The following is a 10,000-nucleotide window of genomic DNA, read 5'->3' as shown; positions in this document are numbered from 1 at the left end:
ATATACTTCTCATCAATATCCAAAAGCTTATCGAAAAATAAATTACTCAACTTTTACGTGAAGAATCGTTCACCCAAACCTTATCCCCTATATATGTCAGGAGAACCCAAGGTTCCCCTCCAGACACGATTTAGCAAACTTTTCCCGATCGATCCGACCCACCGAGGCCGTCTCGACCGTCCGCTGCGCCTACTAGGGCCGATTTCTTCGGACTCCGATCAGAAAATATACCGATGCATGTCGTTAACACCTAGTCCGCCTCGTCCGATCTATCTAAACAGTCTCGACGCACCCAACACTCTTTCAAAGTCGGATTACTCGGACTCAATCTGAAAATGGACCGATGCATGACGTCAACACTTAGCCCGCCTCGTCTGATCTATCTAAGCCATCTCGACCCACCCAACACGCCTTCCAAGTCGGATCACTCGGACTTCGATCTGAAAATCTCCGGACTCATTTTTATGAATATCCCCAGTCAGTAAGAACGTTATTTCGCCAATATATACCAACAATAAACCATATTCCAATAGCTGAACCAAAAATATAATTCCCGATCCAAACGTTCTGCATCGCCCAACGCGACCACCTTCCCTATATATGTCAGGAGAGCACAGGGTTCCCCTCCAGACAACACTTACGCTCTATCCCCGACTCTCGGTCGATCGATAGGCCAGGTCAGCGGTGTCTGTTTCGGCCGAAGCTCGGACTTTGGTCAAAATGTTCCGATACAAAATTTGAACCAAGATAGATACAGATATGATTCCTTCTTAAATATACGTTGATTATCGAACAGAATATGGTAAATATTTTGCGATGACCGAGGATTTCATGAATTTTTTTTTTTTTTCGAAAAAATTTTCTATTATCGGAATTTCCTCAAATTTCATTTGGTTGCCTCCTAATGCTTATTAAAAATGATAACCAACAATCAGAATCATTATTTATCATTTATTTCAATTTTTATAATGAAAAACGTTCACGTCCTTTCGCGCCTCTCGATCGTCGTTTACGTGATGCATCGGTCAGCCCTAGTTTACGTGGTGCATCGGTAAGATCGAGTTCACGTTCTGCATCGGTCTGCCCGAGTTTACGTGGTGCATCGGTAAGATCGAGATTACGTGGTGCATCGGTAAGATCGAGTTCACGTTCTGCATCGGTCTGCCTGAGTTTACGTGGTGCATCGGTATGATCGAGTTTACGTTCTGCATCGGTGTGATCTAGTTTACGTTGTGCATCGGTAAGATCGAGATTACGTGAAGCATCGGTATGATCGAGTTTACGTTCTGCATCGGTCTGGACTCTGAGATATATTTTCGACGTGAAAATGTTCCGATACAACTTTTGAACCAGGATAGTTAGAGAGATGATTTTTTCTGGGATGTACGTTGATTGGGGAATGGATTGTGGAAAATAACTTGCCATGACCGAGGTGTTCTCGAATTTTTTTTTTTTTTCGAAAAATATTTTCTGATTTTGGATTTCACTCAAATTTGATTTCGTTGCCTTCTAATGTGTTCTAAAAGAGTAAATCAGTAATCAGAATCGAAAAATATTTTTCGGATTTTTTTTTTTTTGAAAAAAAATTTTCTGATTTTGGAATTTCCTCAAATTTGATTTGGTTGCCTTCTAATGTGTTTTTAAAGCGTAAATCAGTAATCAGAATCAATATTCATTGTCGACTTTAATTTTTATAAGGAAAAATGTTCACGTCCTTAAACGCCTCCCCATCATTAGCCCGAGTCCAAGTCGATGTCAGTCCCGAGCGGACGGTGTCAGATACTACCTATCGCCCCGGTCTGGACTTGGCGAGGTATTTCGACGTGAAATGTTCCGATACAACTTTTGAACCAGGATAGTTAGAGAGATGATTTCTTCTATGTTGTACGTTGATTGTGGAATGGATTGTGGGAAATAACTTGCCATGACCCAGGTGTTCTTGAATTTTTTTTTTTTTCGAAAAAAATTTTCTGATCTTGAAATTTCCTCAAATCTGATTGCGTTGCCTTCTAATGTGTACTAAAAGAGTAAATCAGTAATCAGAATCAATATTCATTGTCGACTTTAATTTTTATAAGGAAAAATGTTCACGTCCTTAAACGCCTCTCCATCGTTACCCCGACTCCAAGACGATGTTAGACCGGAGCGGACGGTGTCAAATGCGACCGATCTCCCCGGTCTGGACTTAGCGAGATATTCCGACGTGAAATGTTCCGATACAAAAATTTAACTGTGATAGTTAGAGAGATGGTTCCTTTTGTGATGTACGTTGATTGTGTAATAGAATATGGAAATAAACTTGAGATGACCGAGGTCTTCTGGGATTTTTTTTTTTTTTCGAAAAATATTTTTCGATTTCGGAAATCCCTCAAATTTCATTGAGATATGTCCTAATGTGTTCTTAAAACTTAAATCAACAATCAGAATTAATATCCAAAAGTTATTTCATTTTTTATAAGGAAAAACGTTCACGTCCTTTCCGCTCCCAAAAAGTGAGATATCATAGAAAATATCGCTATATTTGTTGTTTACGGCCATACCACGCTGAAATTGCCAGTTCTCGTCAGAACACTGTGCTGAGAGGTTATACCCAAAATCGCTCCGTAGAGATAGTTGTGGAATTTGTGAACGTTAAAACTGACCTGTGAAAGTGACCGTTGTGTTAGACCAGACGGCGCCAAGCCGCATTCCAGAGCCAAGAATAGACTGAGTGAGTGACGAAATTTTACCTGCTCGGGTCCGAAAGGCCCTGAAACGGCCGAGTTTCGCGTGAAACCGACCGCTTTTGAATTCCTTTTTGAAAGGAATTTCAAAAATTTTATCAGAACTTTATTAAAATGATGGACGACCAGGAAATGAAACTCCCTTCAGATTCATCTGATAATGAAACTGACCCCCCGAGAGTCGCCAAAAAGAGAAGTCGAGTTGGAGATGTGGAAAACCCAAGCTTCACGCATCCAACAACATCTATCAGGAAAAGGAAGGACAAAAAGACAATCCCTGTAGAAATCAAAAATAAATTTAACTACCTCAATCCAAATGAGGTAGAAGTCAATGCAGCAACCGTTGAAATTAGAAAAAATCAACGGAAACCCCCGCCAATAGTGGTCAACGGCGTTTTCAAAAAACATAACAAAACGGTGGCCGACATAACGAAAGTTATAAATGGCAAATTTTATATTAAATACAGTGCCATGAACTCCACCGTCTACACCGAGACGGTAGAAGACAGAAAAAAACTAGAAAAATATTTTGATGAAAACGACGTGAAATACCACACCTACACCCCAAGGGAAGAAAAAACCCATGCATTTACGCTGAGGGGACTGGATTCTGATCCAGACCTGGAAGAGATTAAAACTGAACTCCAGGAACTAGGAATTCCGGTTGTGGAAATCCACAAACTAAAAGCAACGAAATCACCGGCGTACATGGTCGTCACCGGAAATACGATAACGCTCCGGAAAATACAGAAGGAAGTCCGCGTTATTAATTATACAGCCGTTCGGTGGAACAAGTACTACACAAAAAGGGAAGTAATCCAATGTCACAACTGCCAGATGTGGGGACATGCCACGGCCAACTGCCATAGGACCCCAAACTGCCTCAAGTGCGCGGAAAATCACGCGACTCGCGAGTGCCCAAAAACAATGAATACGCCGGCAAAGTGCGCGAACTGTTTCGGGAGTCACCCAGCAAACAGTACCGAGTGCGCGATTTACGTGAACATCTGCAACCGCAGGGCGAGGAACGCCAAAACCGCCGCCCCTGCCGCCCCCAAAGTTTACCGCGAAGCTCCAATCCCGGCCGTGAATGTCTGGGAAGAAAGGAGAAAGGCCCAAGAGGCCAAACAAAAACCGGTAAGTGGCATGGCCAACCCCCAAACCACCCCCAAAACCCCAACTTCCCCCCCAACAAACAAAACTCATGACACAAACAACACAAATAACTTCCAAAACGCGTTTTACGAGCTGAAAAGCGAGTTCAACAGACTTAATCAATACGTGGACATACGACAACTACTGACAGACGTCAAAAGACTCAACCAGCAGCTGCAAAATGCAAGCCCCGCCGAAAGAAAGTACGTCATACTGGAATTCTTCCTCAATTTAAATGACTAAGTCATTAAAAATCGCGACTTGGAACGCGAATGGAGTCTCCCAAAAATTCCTGGAGATCTCCAATTTTCTAAATTACAACCAAATAGACATACTGACTATCAACGAGACAAAACTGAAAAACAACCACAAATTTTTCATTAAAGGATACCAGACATATAGGCAAGACAGACAAGACAACTCTGGATTCGGTGGAATCGCTATACTAGTTAAGAACATTATCGCATCCACCATTTTGCCTACCATCAACTGCACAATAGAGAACGCTAGCGTCCAGATTGATGGCAACTTAATCATAACGGCGGTGTATAATAGCCCCAGTCGCAAATTCAGTACCAACTGCCTAAGATTCCTATTTTCTAGGAAAAATAAAGTAATAGTTCTAGGCGATCTAAATGCTAAACACGAAGAATGGAACTGCAACTGCAGAAACACCAACGGAAATCGTCTATTCAGTTTCCTTGAAGCTAATGATGACGTAATTTTGAACATCCCTAACGGACACACTCATTTTCCAGACAATGGAAAAGCTCCGAGTACTATCGATTTAATACTCACTAAGAATATTAACTTGAATAGTATCCCGGACGCGAGTTGTCAGTTAGGGTCCGATCATAATCCAGTGATCTTCTCGGTCAATTATAGCAGCGAAAGAAACCCAACAAAATTAGTGTACGACTATTCGAACGCTGATTGGGCAAAATTTCGTACAATATTAGATAGTAAAATAACTATCAACAATAAAATCGAAACTGCTTCCGACATCGAACGGGAAATTGAAAAGTTTACGAAGGCCCTCAAGTACGCCCGCGATAAAACAATTTCCAAAAAACCGAGAGCTGAAGTAGCAGAAAAACTACCAGCCCATATTATCGACTTGATCAAGTTCAGGAATAAAATCAGAAAAAGGTGGCAATCCCACCAAAGACAAGTCGATAAAACACTCTTAAACTCATACACCCGCGAAATCCGAAACCACATAAAAATTTTCCAGAACGAAAGATGGGAACAGAAAATCTCCAGGCTAAATTCTAATAACAAAGATCTCTGGAAAACAGTCAAATCCAGTATTCAAAAATTCTCCCAAGTTCCCATCTTGGTCCAAAATTCCGCGAATTACATCACCGATAAAGAAAAAGCGGACGTACTTGCGGAAAACTTCGAAACCGCTCACCACATATCCCAGACCGATAGTCCAGAACAAGCAGACATACGGAAAAGAGTGGAAGACTTTATAAATTCGAACCGCTTCGTAAAGCCCGAAAATCATCTATTAACAAATCCATCGGAAATACGGGACGAAATTAAAAAGCTTCCACTAAACAAAGCGCCAGGAAAGGACGAAGTGGACAATAGACTGATCCGGAACCTATCCAGAAAGGCCATAGTTCAACTGAACTACATCATAAACGCTGTATTCAAATTTCAACACTGGCCTAGCTGTTGGAAAACAGCAGTAGTAACCCCTATCCCCAAAGCCGGGAAAGTCACAACTTCTCCCGGCAACTACCGTCCGATCAGTCTACTGTCTAACCTCAGCAAGCTGACCGAGAAAATCCTGTTAGGAAAAATAAAACAAGTTATGAAAAACAATAAAATTCGCGATGACCATCAATTTGGCTTCAAGGAAAAACACAGCTCGACACAGCAAATCTGCCGAATCGTAGTTGACGTAATAAATAGTTTCAATAATAAAAACCACACGGTCATGCTCCTCCTCGACATCGAAAAGGCGTTCGACAAAGTTTGGATAGAGGGGCTGACCTACAAATTAATAAAACTTAAATTCCCGAAATTCCTCATAAAGACCATTTACTCATATCTCAATAACAGAAAATTCATAGTACGCGTAGGGAATGAAACATCCGCGCCCAAAAATATAAAAGCAGGAATTGTGCAGGGATCAGTCCTTGGACCTAGATTATTCAATATCTACGTCCAGGATATCCCGAAACATAACAAAACAAAAATCGCCCTCTTCGCGGATGACACGGCCATATATGCCCACTCATCCAGCGCTGAAGACGCCAATCGCGAGCTGAAAAACCATCTCGAAGTACTTATCAATTACTTCGACAGATGGAAAATAAAACTGAATGAGACCAAAGCAGAGCAGATCGTGTTTAGCAGAAGACGGAATGAAAAAGTAATCTTAGACAAATTAAAAATCAATAATACGGAAATTGTTCCAAAAAGCTCCGTTAAGTACCTGGGCATTGAATTGGACGAAAGGCTAAATTTCCACCGCCATATCAAAGCACAAATCCATAAAGGATACGCCATCAAAAAGATACTGCATCCTCTATTGTGCAGTAAAAGTATGCTGAATGAAAAAAACAAATTGCTCATTTACAAAACATACATCCGGCCAGTAGTCACATACGCTGCGCCGGCATTTTGTCACCTTAGGCCCTTTCCAATAAGGCCCATCCAAAACCTTCAAAACAAAATCCTAAGATTGGCCTTGAGCAAGCCGTATTACACTAGGATATCCAAACTACATGAACTCGCGGATATTCCAACCATCCGCGAGTACCTAAACAAAGTATCTAGCGATTTCTACGAATTCCAGTGTAAATCCAACGCACTGACAAGACAAATTACGAAAACGCGACTCCACGCATCCCCTCACCCCCTCCCGTACCAATTCCTTCCCATATTCCTTAAACCTCCCTAAAAACCCACCCCAAACACCCAAAAACCCCTATGAAAACCGCCATCTTCCAAGACCGGCCATGTCACATACCGACATTTTGAAAAATATGTCTTGACGACGAATCACAACGAAAGGTAGCGGCAGCCAATGCGAATGGCGTATCCATCGCCCTGTTATCGTAACAACCAATCGGTCCTACGGGTACTAGACCCAACAGCGACACGAACGGTGCTACGAGAAATGGGGACTGGCCACGACTAGCAAATGGCGGCCGTTAGCTGAATTGAGAATCGCCGTTTAGCATAACGGGAACCCCTTCCCAGACATGTATATAAAATTGTATATAAAAATTTGTAAATGATAAAACTGTACATAACTGTATATATATCCCCAACCCACCCCCCATCCCTCCCCAAATTACTTATATCAGGTTTTTTATTCCTAAATTTTTCCTGAAAATCCCCTATTATAATAAAATAAATAAATATACGATATCAAACAAAAATTCCCAAACACCCTGAAATTACTTAAAAATTTTTTATTATATGTATATGAAATGTAACTGATAATACCAGAATTATCTGGTAGGAACTGTATATAAACCCTTATTGTTGATTAACATGGCCTATATAGGCACATATCTGTAACTATCACAAAGACAAATAAAGCCCATTTGAAATTGAAATTGAAATTGAACACTGAAGCCAAGCAGCGTCGGGCGCGGTTAGTACTTGGATGGGTGACCGCTTGGGAACACCGCGTGCTGTAAGCTTTTTTTTTACGTTCTGCATCGGTCTGCCGAGATAACGTGGTGCATCGGTATGATCGAGTTTACGTTCTGCATCGGTAAGATCGAGATTACGTGATGCATCGGTAAGATTGAGATTACGTGGTGCATCGGTAAGATCGAGTTTACGTGGTGCATCGGTAAGATCCAATTCACGTTCTGCATCGGTAAGATCCAGTTCACGTGGTGCATCGGTAAGATCGAGATTACGTGGTGCATCGGTAAGATCGAGTTTACGTGGTGCATCGGTAAGATCCAATTTACGTTCTGCATCGGTAAGATCCAGTTCACGTGGTGCATCGGTAAGATTGAGATTACGTGGTGCATCGGTAAGATCGAGTTTACGTGGTGCATCGGTAAGATCCAATTCACGTTCTGCATCGGTAAGATCCAGTTCACGTGGTGCATCGGTAAGATTGAGATTACGTGGTGCATCGGTAAGATCGAGTTTACGTGGTGCATCGGTAAGATCCAATTCACGTTCTGCATCGGTAAGATCCAGTTCACGTGGTGCATCGGTAAGATCGAGATTACGTGGTGCATCGGTAAGATCGAGTTTACGTGGTGCATCGGTAAGATCCAATTCACGTTCTGCATCGGTAAGATCCAGTTCACGTGGTGCATCGGTAAGATTGAGATTACGTGGTGCATCGGTAAGATCGAGTTCACGTGGTGCATCGGTAAGATGGAGATTACGTGGTGCATCGGTAAGATCGAGATTACGTGGTGCATCGGTAAGATCTACTTTACGTTCTGCATCGGTCTGCCCTTGTTTACGTGGTGCATCGGTAAGATCGAGATTACGTGAAGCATCGGTATGATCGAGTTTACGTTCTGCATCGGTCTGCCCGATATTACGTGGTGCATCGGTCTGCCCTAGTTTACGTGGTGCATCGGTTTGGACTTAGAGATATATTTTCGACGTGAAAATGTTCCGATACAACTTTTGAACCAGGATAGTTAGAGAGATGATTTTTTCTGGGATGTACGTGGATCGGGGAATGGATTGTGGGAAATAACTTGCCATGACCGAGGTGTCCTCGAATTTTTTTTTTTTTCGAAAAAAATTTTCTGATTGTGGAATTTTCTCAAATTTGATTTGGTTGCCTCCTAATGTGTTCTAAAAGAGTAAATCAGTAATCGGAATCGAAAAATATTTTTCGGATTTTTTTTTTTTTCGAAAAAAATTTTCTGATCGTGGAATTTCCTCAAATTCGATTTGGTTGCCTTCTAATGTGTTTTTAAAGCGTAAATCAGTAATCAGAATCAATATTCATTGTCGACTTTAATTTTTATAAGGAAAAATGTTCACGTCCTTAAACGCCTCCCCATCATCAGCCCGAGTCCAAGTCGATGTCAGTCCCGAGCGGACGGTGTCAGATACTACCTATCGCCGAGGTCTGGACTTGGCGAGATATTACGACGTGAAATGTTCCGATACAACTTTTGAACCAGGATAGTTAGAGAGATGATTTCTTCTATGTTGTACGTTGATTGTGGAATGAAATACGGAAAATAACTCGCCATGACCGAGGTGATTACGATTTTTTTTTTTTTTCGAAAAAAATTTTCTGATCGTGGAATTTTCTCAAATTTGATTTGGTTGCCTCCTTATATGTTCTAGTAGCGATAATCAACAATCAGAATCAAAATCCATGGTCGGGTTTGATTTTTATAAGGAAAAATGTTCACGTCCTTTTTTACAACCCCGACTCATTGACGATGTTAGAACCGAGCCGGCGGTGTCAGATACGACCGATCGCCCCGGTCCCGATCGTCATTTACGTTGTGCATCGGTCTGCCCGAGATTACGTGGTGCATCGGTATGATCGAGTTTACGTGGTGCATCGGTAAGATCCAATTCACGTTCTGCATCGGTAAGATCCAATTCACGTTCTGCATCGGTAAGATCCAGTTCACGTGGTGCATCGGTAAGATGGAGATTACGTGGTGCATCGGTAAGATCGAGATTACGTGGTGCATCGGTAAGATCTACTTTACGTTCTGCATCGGTCTGCCCTTGTTTACGTGGTGCATCGGTAAGATCGAGATTACGTGAAGCATCGGTATGATCGAGTTTACGTTCTGCATCGGTCTGCCCGATATTACGTGGTGCATCGGTCTGCCCTAGTTTACGTGGTGCATCGGTTTGGACTTAGAGATATATTTTCGACGTGAAAATGTTCCGATACAACTTTTGAACCAGGATAGTTAGAGAGATGATTTTTTCTGGGATGTACGTGGATCGGGGAATGGATTGTGGGAAATAACTTGCCATGACCGAGGTGTCCTCGAATTTTTTTTTTTTTCGAAAAAAATTTTCTGATTGTGGAATTTTCTCAAATTTGATTTGGTTGCCTCCTAATGTGTTCTAAAAGAGTAAATCAGTAATCGGAATCGAAAAATATTTTTCGGATTTTTTTTTTTTTCGAAAAAAAT

This window comes from Harmonia axyridis, chromosome X (genome assembly GCF_914767665.1).
Source record: "Harmonia axyridis chromosome X, icHarAxyr1.1, whole genome shotgun sequence".
Lineage (NCBI taxonomy): Eukaryota > Metazoa > Arthropoda > Insecta > Coleoptera > Coccinellidae > Harmonia > Harmonia axyridis.
This window is presented reverse-complemented; position numbering follows the sequence as displayed.